The sequence below is a fragment of the Taudactylus pleione genome, unplaced genomic scaffold (assembly GCF_031769625.1).
Source record: "Taudactylus pleione unplaced genomic scaffold, aTauple2 ptg000969l, whole genome shotgun sequence".
In the NCBI taxonomy this organism is placed as follows: Eukaryota; Metazoa; Chordata; class Amphibia; order Anura; family Myobatrachidae; genus Taudactylus; species Taudactylus pleione.
In genome coordinates, this window is record NW_028285370.1 from 725081 (window position 1) to 742531 (window position 17451).

Genomic DNA, 17451 nt, shown 5'->3' on the forward strand with positions numbered 1-17451 from the left:
GAATCAGAAATTGGAAACAGTAAAACTTCTAAACTGGGTCAAATTTTCATGCAAACAAACTAAAACAAAAGGAAACTACCTAATTTACCTCTTCAACTTCCTTGAAATACCATAACATAAAGATGGCCATCAACCATCAATTTTTTTTAAAACGGTGGCCGGGCGATGTTAATTAGTTTTCCCATCGATGAATGAGAGAGAGACAATGTTTTTTTTACTTTAACTGGACGGATCTTAGCCCCGCCCCTTTCTTGAATTAGTCCGTGGCCCATCGTACCCCCAGCAGTGGTGGCCATCAAAGGGGTGCAAATCATCAATGATTCCCCATAGATGGTAATCACCAATGGCCATCCCAACCATAACAGTACAAGAATACTAAAACTATGGCAATAGAGTATTCATGATAACCTTCTAAAAACATTAGAAGCTATGGTTTTCCAAAACAATTTTGATATTCTGTATTTTACCAGTGAATAAGCCAAGCATCAGCCAGGCATCAAAAAATTACATGAAACTCATGGTTGTTCCTCTCCACGGAAATCTTTAGTAAAAGGCGAAAGATTTATTCGATCTGAAGAGAAACCAGAGTATACTAAAGAAGTGTCATGATTATCTCCCCGGATTCAAACAGACCTCAGTTTACCAAGAGAGAGGATTTTAGACACATATATGAAACAATTTTCAAACATAAACTATAAAATACTAATATATTTACAACAGAAAAATTAAAAGGGCAAAATTTTACTTCCAAAATGCAAAATCAAAACAAACAAAAAAAAAACCACTGCAATGTATCAGATGCATCATGGGAAAGTATTCAAATGAGACTACCAAGTAAAGAAAGAATTACAGTCAGAATTGTCGAATGGTGATTCAAAACCAGTTCTTCAACTTGGTCGAGTACCTACAGACAACACTATGGTATACAGTGCTGGAATAACATCTTGGTAACAGAGTATTCTGGAGAATCATCTACAAGAGAAGAAACACATTTATTTCCCCAGTTTTACATTAAAAAACAAAATCAACATTTAAATGTCAAATTCTAAAAAATTGAATGAAAAAATTGACATTTCTGAATTTCACTAGTAAATAAGCCCAGCATCCGTCAACCAGACAGCATATAAAAAACTTGCATGAAATTCATGAAAATCTTTAGTAAATGACAAAAGATTTATTTGATCTTAAGAAAAAGACAAGTACACCGAGTGTCACTGTTACCTCCCTGGATGCAAACAGACCTCATTTCAACAAGCGAGAGGACAGAACAAACTTATAGTTGTTATTATTATTCTTATCATTTATTTATATGGCACCACAAGTGTTCCGCAGCACCTTACAAAGTACATAAACAAATAGGTGACCAATGACTTACAGTACAATACAAAACAAAGCAGGACAAGGACATGGATAATATACATTGCTACATACCACCCACATAGGCAGCAAAGCATAAGCAACCAAGTGCTAGGTGCCCTAGTGGGGAGTAAGAAGTAGATGAAAGTAAAGTAGGGAGAAGCACAAGAGGCACAATTTTCAAGCCCATCCTATATAATCCTAAATAAATGTAATATTTTTCAAAGTTAAAAAAGGATAAACTTGCAGAGAACCTATGAACTGTATCAGATGAAACATAAATAAGAGTGCACTTTACACTACGAAGCAGTGTTTCCACGTTCAAGTTTTCAGATCCCTACCTATTTTTCCTGGTCAAACTTTGAACTTCAAATGCTGCGGTACACACATAACAACATGAATGATACAAAACTATGGTATAAAGACACACGGTCGACAGTTACCATCACATTCAAAATGTCGACACAACAATACTGACGTGTTCAACATGTCAACAGACACCACATGGACATCCTCTGAATGTTGACATGTTTAAAAGTATAACATGTCGACATTATGCACATCAACATGAGAACTGTCGAACTAACATACCACACCCCAAAACTACTATATACAAAAAAAAGGTAAAAACATAATATTTTACCATAAGTCAAAAACAAATTGAATGTAAACCGAAAAAGAGAATCAGAAATTGGAAACAGTAAAACTTCTAAACTGGGTCAAATTTTCATGCAAACAAACTAAAACAAAAGGAAACTACCTAATTTACCTCTTCAACTTCCTTGAAATACCATAACATAAAGATGGCCATCAACCATCAATTTTTTTTAAAACGGTGGCCGGGCGATGTTAATTAGTTTTCCCATCGATGAATGAGAGAGAGACAATGTTTTTTTTACTTTAACTGGACGGATCTTAGCCCCGCCCCTTTCTTGAATTAGTCCGTGGCCCATCGTACCCCCAGCAGTGGTGGCCATCAAAGGGGTGCAAATCATCAATGATTCCCCATAGATGGTAATCACCAATGGCCATCCCAACCATAACAGTACAAGAATACTAAAACTATGGCAATAGAGTATTCATGATAACCTTCTAAAAACATTAGAAGCTATGGTTTTCCAAAACAATTTTGATATTCTGTATTTTACCAGTGAATAAGCCAAGCATCAGCCAGGCATCAAAAAATTACATGAAACTCATGGTTGTTCCTCTCCACGGAAATCTTTAGTAAAAGGCGAAAGATTTATTCGATCTGAAGAGAAACCAGAGTATACTAAAGAAGTGTCATGATTATCTCCCCGGATTCAAACAGACCTCAGTTTACCAAGAGAGAGGATTTTAGACACATATATGAAACAATTTTCAAACATAAACTATAAAATACTAATATATTTACAACAGAAAAATTAAAAGGGCAAAATTTTACTTCCAAAATGCAAAATCAAAACAAACAAAAAAAAAACCACTGCAATGTATCAGATGCATCATGGGAAAGTATTCAAATGAGACTACCAAGTAAAGAAAGAATTACAGTCAGAATTGTCGAATGGTGATTCAAAACCAGTTCTTCAACTTGGTCGAGTACCTACAGACAACACTATGGTATACAGTGCTGGAATAACATCTTGGTAACAGAGTATTCTGGAGAATCATCTACAAGAGAAGAAACACATTTATTTCCCCAGTTTTACATTAAAAAACAAAATCAACATTTAAATGTCAAATTCTAAAAAATTGAATGAAAAAATTGACATTTCTGAATTTCACTAGTAAATAAGCCCAGCATCCGTCAACCAGACAGCATATAAAAAACTTGCATGAAATTCATGAAAATCTTTAGTAAATGACAAAAGATTTATTTGATCTTAAGAAAAAGACAAGTACACCGAGTGTCACTGTTACCTCCCTGGATGCAAACAGACCTCATTTCAACAAGCGAGAGGACAGAACAAACTTATAGTTGTTATTATTATTCTTATCATTTATTTATATGGCACCACAAGTGTTCCGCAGCACCTTACAAAGTACATAAACAAATAGGTGACCAATGACTTACAGTACAATACAAAACAAAGCAGGACAAGGACATGGATAATATACATTGCTACATACCACCCACATAGGCAGCAAAGCATAAGCAACCAAGTGCTAGGTGCCCTAGTGGGGAGTAAGAAGTAGATGAAAGTAAAGTAGGGAGAAGCACAAGAGGCACAATTTTCAAGCCCATCCTATATAATCCTAAATAAATGTAATATTTTTCAAAGTTAAAAAAGGATAAACTTGCAGAGAACCTATGAACTGTATCAGATGAAACATAAATAAGAGTGCACTTTACACTACGAAGCAGTGTTTCCACGTTCAAGTTTTCAGATCCCTACCTATTTTTCCTGGTCAAACTTTGAACTTCAAATGCTGCGGTACACACATAACAACATGAATGATACAAAACTATGGTATAAAGACACACGGTCGACAGTTACCATCACATTCAAAATGTCGACACAACAATACTGACGTGTTCAACATGTCAACAGACACCACATGGACATCCTCTGAATGTTGACATGTTTAAAAGTATAACATGTCGACATTATGCACATCAACATGAGAACTGTCGAACTAACATACCACACCCCAAAACTACTATATACAAAAAAAAGGTAAAAACATAATATTTTACCATAAGTCAAAAACAAATTGAATGTAAACCGAAAAAGAGAATCAGAAATTGGAAACAGTAAAACTTCTAAACTGGGTCAAATTTTCATGCAAACAAACTAAAACAAAAGGAAACTACCTAATTTACCTCTTCAACTTCCTTGAAATACCATAACATAAAGATGGCCATCAACCATCAATTTTTTTTAAAACGGTGGCCGGGCGATGTTAATTAGTTTTCCCATCGATGAATGAGAGAGAGACAATGTTTTTTTTACTTTAACTGGACGGATCTTAGCCCCGCCCCTTTCTTGAATTAGTCCGTGGCCCATCGTACCCCCAGCAGTGGTGGCCATCAAAGGGGTGCAAATCATCAATGATTCCCCATAGATGGTAATCACCAATGGCCATCCCAACCATAACAGTACAAGAATACTAAAACTATGGCAATAGAGTATTCATGATAACCTTCTAAAAACATTAGAAGCTATGGTTTTCCAAAACAATTTTGATATTCTGTATTTTACCAGTGAATAAGCCAAGCATCAGCCAGGCATCAAAAAATTACATGAAACTCATGGTTGTTCCTCTCCACGGAAATCTTTAGTAAAAGGCGAAAGATTTATTCGATCTGAAGAGAAACCAGAGTATACTAAAGAAGTGTCATGATTATCTCCCCGGATTCAAACAGACCTCAGTTTACCAAGAGAGAGGATTTTAGACACATATATGAAACAATTTTCAAACATAAACTATAAAATACTAATATATTTACAACAGAAAAATTAAAAGGGCAAAATTTTACTTCCAAAATGCAAAATCAAAACAAACAAAAAAAAAACCACTGCAATGTATCAGATGCATCATGGGAAAGTATTCAAATGAGACTACCAAGTAAAGAAAGAATTACAGTCAGAATTGTCGAATGGTGATTCAAAACCAGTTCTTCAACTTGGTCGAGTACCTACAGACAACACTATGGTATACAGTGCTGGAATAACATCTTGGTAACAGAGTATTCTGGAGAATCATCTACAAGAGAAGAAACACATTTATTTCCCCAGTTTTACATTAAAAAACAAAATCAACATTTAAATGTCAAATTCTAAAAAATTGAATGAAAAAATTGACATTTCTGAATTTCACTAGTAAATAAGCCCAGCATCCGTCAACCAGACAGCATATAAAAAACTTGCATGAAATTCATGAAAATCTTTAGTAAATGACAAAAGATTTATTTGATCTTAAGAAAAAGACAAGTACACCGAGTGTCACTGTTACCTCCCTGGATGCAAACAGACCTCATTTCAACAAGCGAGAGGACAGAACAAACTTATAGTTGTTATTATTATTCTTATCATTTATTTATATGGCACCACAAGTGTTCCGCAGCACCTTACAAAGTACATAAACAAATAGGTGACCAATGACTTACAGTACAATACAAAACAAAGCAGGACAAGGACATGGATAATATACATTGCTACATACCACCCACATAGGCAGCAAAGCATAAGCAACCAAGTGCTAGGTGCCCTAGTGGGGAGTAAGAAGTAGATGAAAGTAAAGTAGGGAGAAGCACAAGAGGCACAATTTTCAAGCCCATCCTATATAATCCTAAATAAATGTAATATTTTTCAAAGTTAAAAAAGGATAAACTTGCAGAGAACCTATGAACTGTATCAGATGAAACATAAATAAGAGTGCACTTTACACTACGAAGCAGTGTTTCCACGTTCAAGTTTTCAGATCCCTACCTATTTTTCCTGGTCAAACTTTGAACTTCAAATGCTGCGGTACACACATAACAACATGAATGATACAAAACTATGGTATAAAGACACACGGTCGACAGTTACCATCATATTCAAAATGTCGACACAACAATACTGACGTGTTCAACATGTCAACAGACACCACATGGACATCCTCTGAATGTTGACATGTTTAAAAGTATAACATGTCGACATTATGCACATCAACATGAGAACTGTCGAACTAACATACCACACCCCAAAACTACTATATACAAAAAAAAGGTAAAAACATCATATTTTACCATAAGTCAAAAACAAATTGAATGTAAACCGAAAAAGAGAATCAGAAATTGGAAACAGTAAAACTTCAAAACTGGGTCAAATTTTCATGCAAACAAACTAAAACAAAAGGAAACTACCTAATTTACCTCTTCAACTTCCTTGAAATACCATAACATAAAGATGGCCATCAACCATCAATGTTTTTTAAAACGGTGGCCGGGCGATGTTAATTAGTTTTCCCATCGATGGATGAGAGAGAGACAATGTTTTTTTTACTTTAACTGGACGGATCTTAGCCCCGCCCCTTTCTTGAATTAGTCCGTGGCCCATCGTACCCCCAGCAGTGGTGGCCATCAAAGGGGTGCAAATCATCAATGATTCCCCATAGATGGTTTTTGTGCCATGGATGGTAATCACCAATGGCCATCCCAACCATAACAGTACAAGAATACTAAAACTATGGCAATAGAGTATTCATGATAACCTTCTAAAAACATTAGAAGCTATGGTTTTCCAAAACAATTTTGATATTCTGTATTTTACCAGTGAATAAGCCAAGCATCAGCCAGGCATCAAAAAATTACATGAAACTCATGGTTGTTCCTCTCCACGGAAATCTTTAGTAAAAGGCGAAAGATTTATTCGATCTGAAGAGAAACCAGAGTATACTAAAGAAGTGTCATGATTATCTCCCCGGATTCAAACAGACCTCAGTTTACCAAGAGAGAGGATTTTAGACACATATATGAAACAATTTTCAAACATAAACTATAAAATACTAATATATTTACAACAGAAAAATTAAAAGGGCAAAATTTTACTTCCAAAATGCAAAATCAAAACAAACAAAAAAAAACCACTGCAATGTATCAGATGCATCATGGGAAAGTATTCAAATGAGACTACCAAGTAAAGAAAGAATTACAGTCAGAATTGTCGAATGGTGATTCAAAACCAGTTCTTCAACTTGGTCGAGTACCTACAGACAACACTATGGTATACAGTGCTGGAATAACATCTTGGTAACAGAGTATTCTGGAGAATCATCTACAAGAGAAGAAACACATTTATTTCCCCAGTTTTACATTAAAAAACAAAATCAACATTTAAATGTCAAATTCTAAAAAATTGAATGAAAAAATTGACATTTCTGAATTTCACTAGTAAATAAGCCCAGCATCCGTCAACCAGACAGCATATAAAAAACTTGCATGAAATTCATGAAAATCTTTAGTAAATGACAAAAGATTTATTTGATCTTAAGATAAAGACAAGTACACCGAGTGTCACTGTTACCTCCCTGGATGCAAACAGACCTCATTTCAACAAGCGAGAGGACAGAACAAACTTATAGTTGTTATTATTATTCTTATCATTTATTTATATGGCACCACAAGTGTTCCGCAGCACCTTACAAAGTACATAAACAAATAGGTGACCAATGACTTACAGTACAATACAAAACAAAGCAGGACAAGGACATGGATAATATACATTGCTACATACCACCCACATAGGCAGCAAAGCATAAGCAACCAAGTGCTAGGTGCCCTAGTGGGGAGTAAGAAGTAGATGAAAGTAAAGTAGGGAGAAGCACAAGAGGCACAATTTTCAAGCCCATCCTATATAATCCTAAATAAATGTAATATTTTTCAAAGTTAAAAAAGGATAAACTTGCAGAGAACCTATGAACTGTATCAGATGAAACATAAATAAGAGTGCACTTTACACTACGAAGCAGTGTTTCCACGTTCAAGTTTTCAGATCCCTACCTATTTTTCCTGGTCAAACTTTGAACTTCAAATGCTGCGGTACACACATAACAACATGAATGATACAAAACTATGGTATAAAGACACACGGTCGACAGTTACCATCACATTCAAAAAGTCGACACAACAATACTGACGTGTTCAACATGTCAACAGACACCACATGGACATCCTCTGAATGTTGACATGTTTAAAAGTATAACATGTCAACATTATGCACATCAACATGAGAACTGTCGAACTAACATACCACACCCCAAAACTACTATATACAAAAAAAAGGTAAAAACATAATATTTTACCATAAGTCAAAAACAAATTGAATGTAAACCGAAAAAGAGAATCAGAAATTGGAAACAGTAAAACTTCTAAACTGGGTCAAATTTTCATGCAAACAAACTAAAACAAAAGGAAACTACCTAATTTACCTCTTCAACTTCCTTGAAATACCATAACATAAAGATGGCCATCAACCATCAATTTTTTTTAAAACGGTGGCCGGGCGATGTTAATTAGTTTTCCCATCGATGAATGAGAGAGAGACAATGTTTTTTTTACTTTAACTGGACGGATCTTAGCCCCGCCCCTTTCTTGAATTAGTCCGTGGCCCATCGTACCCCCAGCAGTGGTGGCCATCAAAGGGGTGCAAATCATCAATGATTCCCCATAGATGGTTTTTGAGCCATGGATGGTAATCACCAATGGCCATCCCAACCATAACAGTACAAGAATACTAAAACTATGGCAATAGAGTATTCATGATAACCTTCTAAAACATTAGAAGCTATGGTTTTCCAAAACAATTTTGATATTCTGTATTTTACCAGTGAATAAGCCAAGCATCAGCCAGGCATCAAAAAATTACATGAAACTCATGGTTGTTCCTCTCCACGGAAATCTTTAGTAAAAGGCGAAAGATTTATTCGATCTGAAGAGAAACCAGAGTATACTAAAGAAGTGTCATGATTATCTCCCCGGATTCAAACAGACCTCAGTTTACCAAGAGAGAGGATTTTAGACACATATATGAAACAATTTTCAAACATAAACTATAAAATACTAATATATTTACAACAGAAAAATTAAAAGGGCAAAATTTTACTTCCAAAATGCAAAATCAAAACAAACAATAAAAAAACCACTGCAATGTATCAGATGCATCATGGGAAAGTATTCAAATGAGACTACCAAGTAAAGAAAGAATTACAGTCAGAATTGTCGAATGGTGATTCAAAACCAGTTCTTCAACTTGGTCGAGTACCTACAGACAACACTATGGTATACAGTGCTGGAATAACATCTTGGTAACAGAGTATTCTGGAGAATCATCTACAAGAGAAGAAACACATTTATTTCCCCAGTTTTACATTAAAAAACAAAATCAACATTTAAATGTCAAATTCTAAAAAATTGAATGAAAAAATTGACATTTCTGAATTTCACTAGTAAATAAGCCCAGCATTCGTCAACCAGACAGCATATAAAAAACTTGCATGAAATTCATGAAAATCTTTAGTAAATGACAAAAGATTTATTTGATCTTAAGAAAAAGACAAGTACACCGAGTGTCACTGTTACCTCCCTGGATGCAAACAGACCTCATTTCAACAAGCGAGAGGACAGAACAAACTTATAGTTGTTATTATTATTCTTATCATTTATTTATATGGCGCCACAAGTGTTCCGCAGCACCTTACAAAGTACATAAACAAATAGGTGACCAGTGACTTACAGTAGAATACAAAACAAAGCAGGACAAGGACATGGATAATATACATTGCTACATACCACCCACATAGGCAGCAAAGCATAAGCAACCAAGTGCTAGGTGCCCTAGTGGGGAGTAAGAAGTAGAAGAAAGTAAAGTAGGGAGAAGAACAAGAGGCACAATTTTCAAGCCCATCCTATGTAATCCTAAATAAATGTAATATTTTTCTAAGTTAAAAAAGGATAAACTTGCAGAGAACCTATGAACTGTATCAGATGAAACATAGATAAGAGTGCACTTTACACTACGAAGCAGTGTTTCCACGTTCAAGTTTTCAGATCCCTACCTATTTTTCCTGGTCAAACCTTGAACTTCAAATGCTGCGGTACACACATAACAACATGAATGATACAAAACTATGGTATAAAGACACACGGTCGACAGTTACCATCATATTCAAAATGTCGACACAACAATACTGACGTGTTCAACATGTCAACAGACACCACATGGACATCCTCTGAATGTTGACATGTTTAAAAGTATAACATGTCGACATTATGCACATCAACATGAGAACTGTCGAACTAACATACCACACCCCAAAACTACTATATACAAAAAAAAGGTAAAAACATCATATTTTACCATAAGTCAAAAACAAATTGAATGTAAACCGAAAAAGAGAATCAGAAATTGGAAACAGTAAAACTTCAAAACTGGGTCAAATTTTCATGCAAACAAACTAAAACAAAAGGAAACTACCTAATTTACCTCTTCAACTTCCTTGAAATACCATAACATAAAGATGGCCATCAACCATCAATGTTTTTTAAAACGGTGGCCGGGCGATGTTAATTAGTTTTCCCATCGATGGATGAGAGAGAGACAATGTTTTTTTTACTTTAACTGGACGGATCTTAGCCCCGCCCCTTTCTTGAATTAGTCCGTGGCCCATCGTACCCCCAGCAGTGGTGGCCATCAAAGGGGTGCAAATCATCAATGATTCCCCATAGATGGTAATCACCAATGGCCATCCCAACCATAACAGTACAAGAATACTAAAACTATGGCAATAGAGTATTCATGATAACCTTCTAAAACATTAGAAGCTATGGTTTTCCAAAACAATTTTGATATTCTGTATTTTACCAGTGAATAAGCCAAGCATCAGCCAGGCATCAAAAAATTACATGAAACTCATGGTTGTTCCTCTCCACGGAAATCTTTAGTAAAAGGCGAAAGATTTATTCGATCTGAAGAGAAACCAGAGTATACTAAAGAAGTGTCATGATTATCTCCCCGGATTCAAACAGACCTCAGTTTACCAAGAGAGAGGATTTTAGACACATATATGAAACAATTTTCAAACATAAACTATAAAATACTAATATATTTACAACAGAAAAATTAAAAGGGCAAAATTTTACTTCCAAAATGCAAAATCAAAACAAACAATAAAAAAACCACTGCAATGTATCAGATGCATCATGGGAAAGTATTCAAATGAGACTACCAAGTAAAGAAAGAATTACAGTCAGAATTGTCGAATGGTGATTCAAAACCAGTTCTTCAACTTGGTCGAGTACCTACAGACAACACTATGGTATACAGTGCTGGAATAACATCTTGGTAACAGAGTATTCTGGAGAATCATCTACAAGAGAAGAAACACATTTATTTCCCCAGTTTTACATTAAAAAACAAAATCAACATTTAAATGTCAAATTCTAAAAATTGAAGGAAAAAATTGACATTTCTGAATTTCACTAGTAAATAAGCCCAGCATCCGTCAACCAGACAGCATATAAAAAACTTGCATGAAATTCATGAAAATCTTTAGTAAATGACAAAAGATTTATTTGATCTTAAGAAAAAGACAAGTACACCGAGTGTCACTGTTACCTCCCTGGATGCAAACAGACCTCATTTCAACAAGCGAGAGGACAGAACAAACTTATAGTTGTTATTATTATTCTTATCATTTATTTATATGGCACCACAAGTGTTCCGCAGCACCTTACAAAGTACATAAACAAATAGGTGACCAATGACTTACAGTACAATACAAAACAAAGCAGGACAAGGACATGGATAATATACATTGCTACATACCACCCACATAGGCAGCAAAGCATAAGCAACCAAGTGCTAGGTGCCCTAGTGGGGAGTAAGAAGTAGATGAAAGTAAAGTAGGGAGAAGCACAAGAGGCACAATTTTCAAGCCCATCCTATATAATCCTAAATAAATGTAATATTTTTCTAAGTTAAAAAAGGATAAACTTGCAGAGAACCTATGAACTGTATCAGATGAAACATAAATAAGAGTGCACTTTACACTACGAAGCAGTGTTTCCACGTTCAAGTTTTCAGATCCCTACCTATTTTTCCTGGTCAAACTTTGAACTTCAAATGCTGCGGTACACACATAACAACATGAATGATACAAAACTATGGTATAAAGACACACGGTCGACAGTTACCATCACATTCAAAATGTCGACACAACAATACTGACGTGTTCAACATGTCAACAGACACCACATGGACATCCTCTGAATGTTGACATGTTTAAAAGTATAACATGTCGACATTATGCACATCAACATGAGAACTGTCGAACTAACATACCACACCCCAAAACTACTATATACAAAAAAAAGGTAAAAACATAATATTTTACCATAAGTCAAAAACAAATTGAATGTAAACCGAAAAAGAGAATCAGAAATTGGAAACAGTAAAACTTCTAAACTGGGTCAAATTTTCATGCAAACAAACTAAAACAAAAGGAAACTACCTAATTTACCTCTTCAACTTCCTTGAAATACCATAACATAAAGATGGCCATCAACCATCAATTTTTTTTAAAACGGTGGCCGGGCGATGTTAATTAGTTTTCCCATCGATGAATGAGAGAGAGACAATGTTTTTTTTACTTTAACTGGACGGATCTTAGCCCCGCCCCTTTCTTGAATTAGTCCGTGGCCCATCGTACCCCCAGCAGTGGTGGCCATCAAAGGGGTGCAAATCATCAATGATTCCCCATAGATGGTTTTTGTGCCATGGATGGTAATCACCAATGGCCATCCCAACCATAACAGTACAAGAATACTAAAACTATGGCAATAGAGTATTCATGATAACCTTCTAAAACATTAGAAGCTATGGTTTTCCAAAACAATTTTGATATTCTGTATTTTACCAGTGAATAAGCCCAGCATCAGCCAGGCATCAAAAAATTACATGAAATTCATGGTTGTTCCTCTCCACGGAAATCTTTAGTAAAAGGCGAAAGATTTATTCGATCTGAAGAGAAACCAGAGTATACTAAAGAAGTGTCATGATTATCTCCCCGGATTCAAACAGACCTCAGTTTACCAAGAGAGAGGATTTTAGACACATATATGAAACAATTTTCAAACATAAACTATAAAATACTAATATATTTACAACAGAAAAATTAAAAGGGCAAAATTTAACTTCCAAAATGCAAAATCAAAACAAACAAAAACAAAACCACTGCAATGTATCAGATGCATCATGGGAAAGTATTCAAATGAGACTACCAAGTAAAGAAAGAATTACAGTCAGAATTGTCGAATGGTGATTCAAAACCAGTTCTTCAACTTGGTCGAGTACCTACAGACAACACTATGGTATACAGTGCTGGAATAACATCTTGGTAACAGAGTATTCTGGAGAATCATCTACAAGAGAAGAAACACATTTATTTCCCCAGTTTTACATTAAAAAACAAAATCAACATTTAAATGTCAAATTCTAAAAAATTGAATGAAAAAATTGACATTTCTGAATTTCACTAGTAAATAAGCCCAGCATCCGTCAACCAGACAGCATATAAAAAACTTGCATGAAATTCATGAAAATCTTTAGTAAATGACAAAAGATTTATTTGATCTTAAGAAAAAGACAAGTACACCGAGTGTCACTGTTACCTCCCTGGATGCAAACAGACCTCATTTCAACAAGCGAGAGGACAGAACAAACTTATAGTTGTTATTATTATTCTTATCATTTATTTATATGGCGCCACAAGTGTTCCGCAGCACCTTACAAAGTACATAAACAAATAGGTGACCAATGACTTACAGTACAATACAAAACAAAGCAGGACAAGGACATGGATAATATACATTGCTACATACCACCCACATAGGCAGCAAAGCATAAGCAACCAAGTGCTAGGTGCCCTAGTGGGGAGTAAGAAGTAGATGAAAGTAAAGTAGGGAGAAGCACAAGAGGCACAATTTTCAAGCCCATCCTATATAATCCTAAATAAATGTAATATTTTTCTAAGTTAAAAAAGGATAAACTTGCAGAGAACCTATGAACTGTATCAGATGAAACATAAATAAGAGTGCACTTTACACTACGAAGCAGTGTTTCCACGTTCAAGTTTTCAGATCCCTACCTATTTTTCCTGGTCAAACTTTGAACTTCAAATGCTGCGGTACACACATAACAACATGAATGATACAAAACTATGGTATAAAGACACACGGTCGACAGTTACCATCACATTCAAAATGTCGACACAACAATACTGACGTGTTCAACATGTCAACAGACACCACATGGACATCCTCTGAATGTTGACATGTTTAAAAGTATAACATGTCGACATTATGCACATCAACATGAGAACTGTCGAACTAACATACCACACCCCAAAACTACTATTTACAAAAAAAAGGTAAAAACATAATATTTTACCATAAGTCAAAAACAAATTGAATGTAAACCGAAAAAGAGAATCAGAAATTGGAAACAGTAAAACTTCTAAACTGGGTCAAATTTTCATGCAAACAAACTAAAACAAAAGGAAACTACCTAATTTACCTCTTCAACTTCCTTGAAATACCATAACATAAAGATGGCCATCAACCATCAATGTTTTTTAAAACGGTGGCCGGGCGATGTTAATTAGTTTTCCCATCGATGAATGAGAGAGAGACAATGTTTTTTTTACTTTAACTGGACGGATCTTAGCCCCGCCCCTTTCTTGAATTAGTCCGTGGCCCATCGTACCCCCAGCAGTGGTGGCCATCAAAGGGGTGCAAATCATCAATGATTCCCCATAGATGGTTTTTGTGCCATGGATGGTAATCACCAATGGCCATCCCAACCATAACAGTACAAGAATACTAAAACTATGGCAATAGAGTATTCATGATAACCTTCTAAAACATTAGAAGCTATGGTTTTCCAAAACAATTTTGATATTCTGTATTTTACCAGTGAATAAGCCAAGCATCAGCCAGGCATCAAAAAATTACATGAAACTCATGGTTGTTCCTCTCCACGGAAATCTTTAGTAAAAGGCGAAAGATTTATTCGATCTGAAGAGAAACCAGAGTATACTAAAGAAGTGTCATGATTATCTCCCCGGATTCAAACAGACCTCAGTTTACCAAGAGAGAGGATTTTAGACACATATATGAAACAATTTTCAAACATAAACTATAAAATACTAATATATTTACAACAGTAAAATTAAAAGGGCAAAATTTTACTTCCAAAATGCAAAATCAAAACAAACAATAAAAAAACCACTGCAATGTATCAGATGCATCATGGGAAAGTATTCAAATGAGACTACCAAGTAAAGAAAGAATTACAGTCAGAATTGTCGAATGGTGATTCAAAACCAGTTCTTCAACTTGGTCGAGTACCTACAGACAACACTATGGTATACAGTGCTGGAATAACATCTTGGTAACAGAGTATTCTGGAGAATCATCTACAAGAGAAGAAACACATTTATTTCCCCAGTTTTACATTAGAAAACAAAATCAACATTTAAATGTCAAATTCTAAAAAATTGAATGAAAAAATTGACATTTCTGAATTTCACTAGTAAATAAGCCCAGCATCCGTCAACCAGACAGCATATAAAAAACTTGTATGAAATTCATGAAAATCTTTAGTAAATGACAAAAGATTTATTTGATCTTAAGAAAAAGACAAGTACACCGAGTGTCACTGTTACCTCCCTGGATGCAAACAGACCTCATTTCAACAAGCGAGAGGACAGAACAAACTTATAGTTGTTATTATTATTCTTATCATTTATTTATATGGCGCCACAAAGTGTTCCGCAGCACCTTACAAAGTACATAAACAAATAGGTGACCAATGACTTACAGTACAATACAAAACAAAGCAGGACAAGGACATGGATAATATACATTGCTACATACCACCCACATAGGCAGCAAAGCATAAGCAACCAAGTGCTAGGTGCCCTAGTGGGGAGTAAGAAGTAGATGAAAGTAAAGTAGGGAGAAGCACAAGAGGCACAATTTTCAAGCCCATCCTATATAATCCTAAATAAATGTAATATTTTTCTAAGTTAAAAAAGGATAAACTTGCAGAGAACCTATGAACTGTATCAGATGAAACATAAATAAGAGTGCACTTTACACTACGAAGCAGTGTTTCCACGTTCAAGTTTTCAGATCCCTACCTATTTTTCCTGGTCAAACTTTGAACTTCAAATGCTGCGGTACACACATAACAACATGAATGATACAAAACTATGGTATAAAGACACACGGTCGACAGTTACCATCACATTCAAAATGTCGACACAACAATACTGACGTGTTCAACATGTCAACAGACACCACATGGACATCCTCTGAATGTTGACATGTTTAAAAGTATAACATGTCGACATTATGCACATCAACATGAGAACTGTCGAACTAACATACCACACCCCAAAACTACTATATACAAAAAAAAGGTAAAAACATAATATTTTACCATAAGTCAAAAACAAATTGAATGTAAACCGAAAAAGAGAATCAGAAATTGGAAACAGTAAAACTTCTAAACTGGGTCAAATTTTCATGCAAACAAACTAAAACAAAAGGAAACTACCTAATTTACCTCTTCAACTTCCTTGAAATACCATAACATAAAGATGGCCATCAACCATCAATGTTTTTTAAAACGGTGGCCGGGCGATGTTAATTAGTTTTCCCATCGATGGATGAGAGAGAGACAATGTTTTTTTTACTTTAACTGGACGGATCTTAGCCCCGCCCCTTTCTTGAATTAGTCCGTGGCCCATCGTACCCCCAGCAGTGGTGGCCATCAAAGGGGTGCAAATCATCAATGATTCCCCATAGATGGTTTTTGTGCCATGGATGGTAATCACCAATGGCCATCCCAACCATAACAGTACAAGAATACTAAAACTATGGCAATAGAGTATTCATGATAACCTTCTAAAACATTAGAAGCTATGGTTTTCCAAAACAATTTTGATATTCTGTATTTTACCAGTGAATAAGCCCAGCATCAGCCAGGCATCAAAAAATTACATGAAACTCATGGTTGTTCCTCTCCACGGAAATCTTTAGTAAAAGGCGAAAGATTTATTCGATCTGAAGAGAAACCAGAGTATACTAAAGAAGTGTCATGATTATCTCCCCGGATTCAAACAGACCTCAGTTTACCAAGAGAGAGGATTTTAGACACATATATGAAACAATTTTCAAACATAAACTATAAAATACTAATATATTTACAACAGAAAAATTAAAAGGGCAAAATTTAACTTCCAAAATGCAAAATCAAAACAAACAAAAACAAAACCACTGCAATGTATCAGATGCATCATGGGAAAGTATTCAAATGAGACTACCAAGTAAAGAAAGAATTACAGTCAGAATTGTCGAATGGTGATTCAAAACCAGTTCTTCAACTTGGTCGAGTACCTACAGACAACACTATGGTATACAGTGCTGGAATAACATCTTGGTAACAGAGTATTCTGGAGAATCATCTACAAGAGAAGAAACACATTTATTTCCCCAGTTTTACATTAAAAAACAAAATCAACATTTAAATGTGAAATTCTAAAAAATTGAATGAAAAAATTGAC

At 35.1% G+C, this 17451-nt stretch overlaps 1 protein-coding gene and 9 non-coding genes across 10 annotated transcripts in view; all 10 read right to left on the reverse strand.

The window, feature by feature from the left end:
• The window catches only part of ARMH1 (armadillo like helical domain containing 1), a 484180-nt gene that overhangs the window by 244302 nt on the left and 222427 nt on the right, over window positions 1–17451 (reverse strand). The gene's annotated exons all lie outside the window — the stretch shown is intronic.
• On the reverse strand, window positions 477–591 carry LOC148454764 (U5 spliceosomal RNA). Its single transcript, XR_015874603.1, has one exon. It is a non-coding gene; the product is annotated as a U5 spliceosomal RNA (small nuclear RNA).
• LOC148454765 (U5 spliceosomal RNA) lies at window positions 2514–2628 on the reverse strand. The gene has a single exon (XR_015874604.1). It is a non-coding gene; the product is annotated as a U5 spliceosomal RNA (small nuclear RNA).
• Window positions 4551–4665, reverse strand: LOC148454766 (U5 spliceosomal RNA). The gene has a single exon (XR_015874605.1). It is a non-coding gene; the product is annotated as a U5 spliceosomal RNA (small nuclear RNA).
• On the reverse strand, window positions 6606–6720 carry LOC148454767 (U5 spliceosomal RNA). The gene has a single exon (XR_015874606.1). It is a non-coding gene; the product is annotated as a U5 spliceosomal RNA (small nuclear RNA).
• LOC148454768 (U5 spliceosomal RNA) lies at window positions 8659–8773 on the reverse strand. Its single transcript, XR_015874607.1, has one exon. It is a non-coding gene; the product is annotated as a U5 spliceosomal RNA (small nuclear RNA).
• Window positions 10695–10809, reverse strand: LOC148454769 (U5 spliceosomal RNA). Its single transcript, XR_015874608.1, has one exon. It is a non-coding gene; the product is annotated as a U5 spliceosomal RNA (small nuclear RNA).
• LOC148454770 (U5 spliceosomal RNA) lies at window positions 12748–12862 on the reverse strand. The gene has a single exon (XR_015874710.1). It is a non-coding gene; the product is annotated as a U5 spliceosomal RNA (small nuclear RNA).
• On the reverse strand, window positions 14802–14916 carry LOC148454771 (U5 spliceosomal RNA). The gene has a single exon (XR_015874609.1). It is a non-coding gene; the product is annotated as a U5 spliceosomal RNA (small nuclear RNA).
• LOC148454772 (U5 spliceosomal RNA) lies at window positions 16857–16971 on the reverse strand. The gene has a single exon (XR_015874780.1). It is a non-coding gene; the product is annotated as a U5 spliceosomal RNA (small nuclear RNA).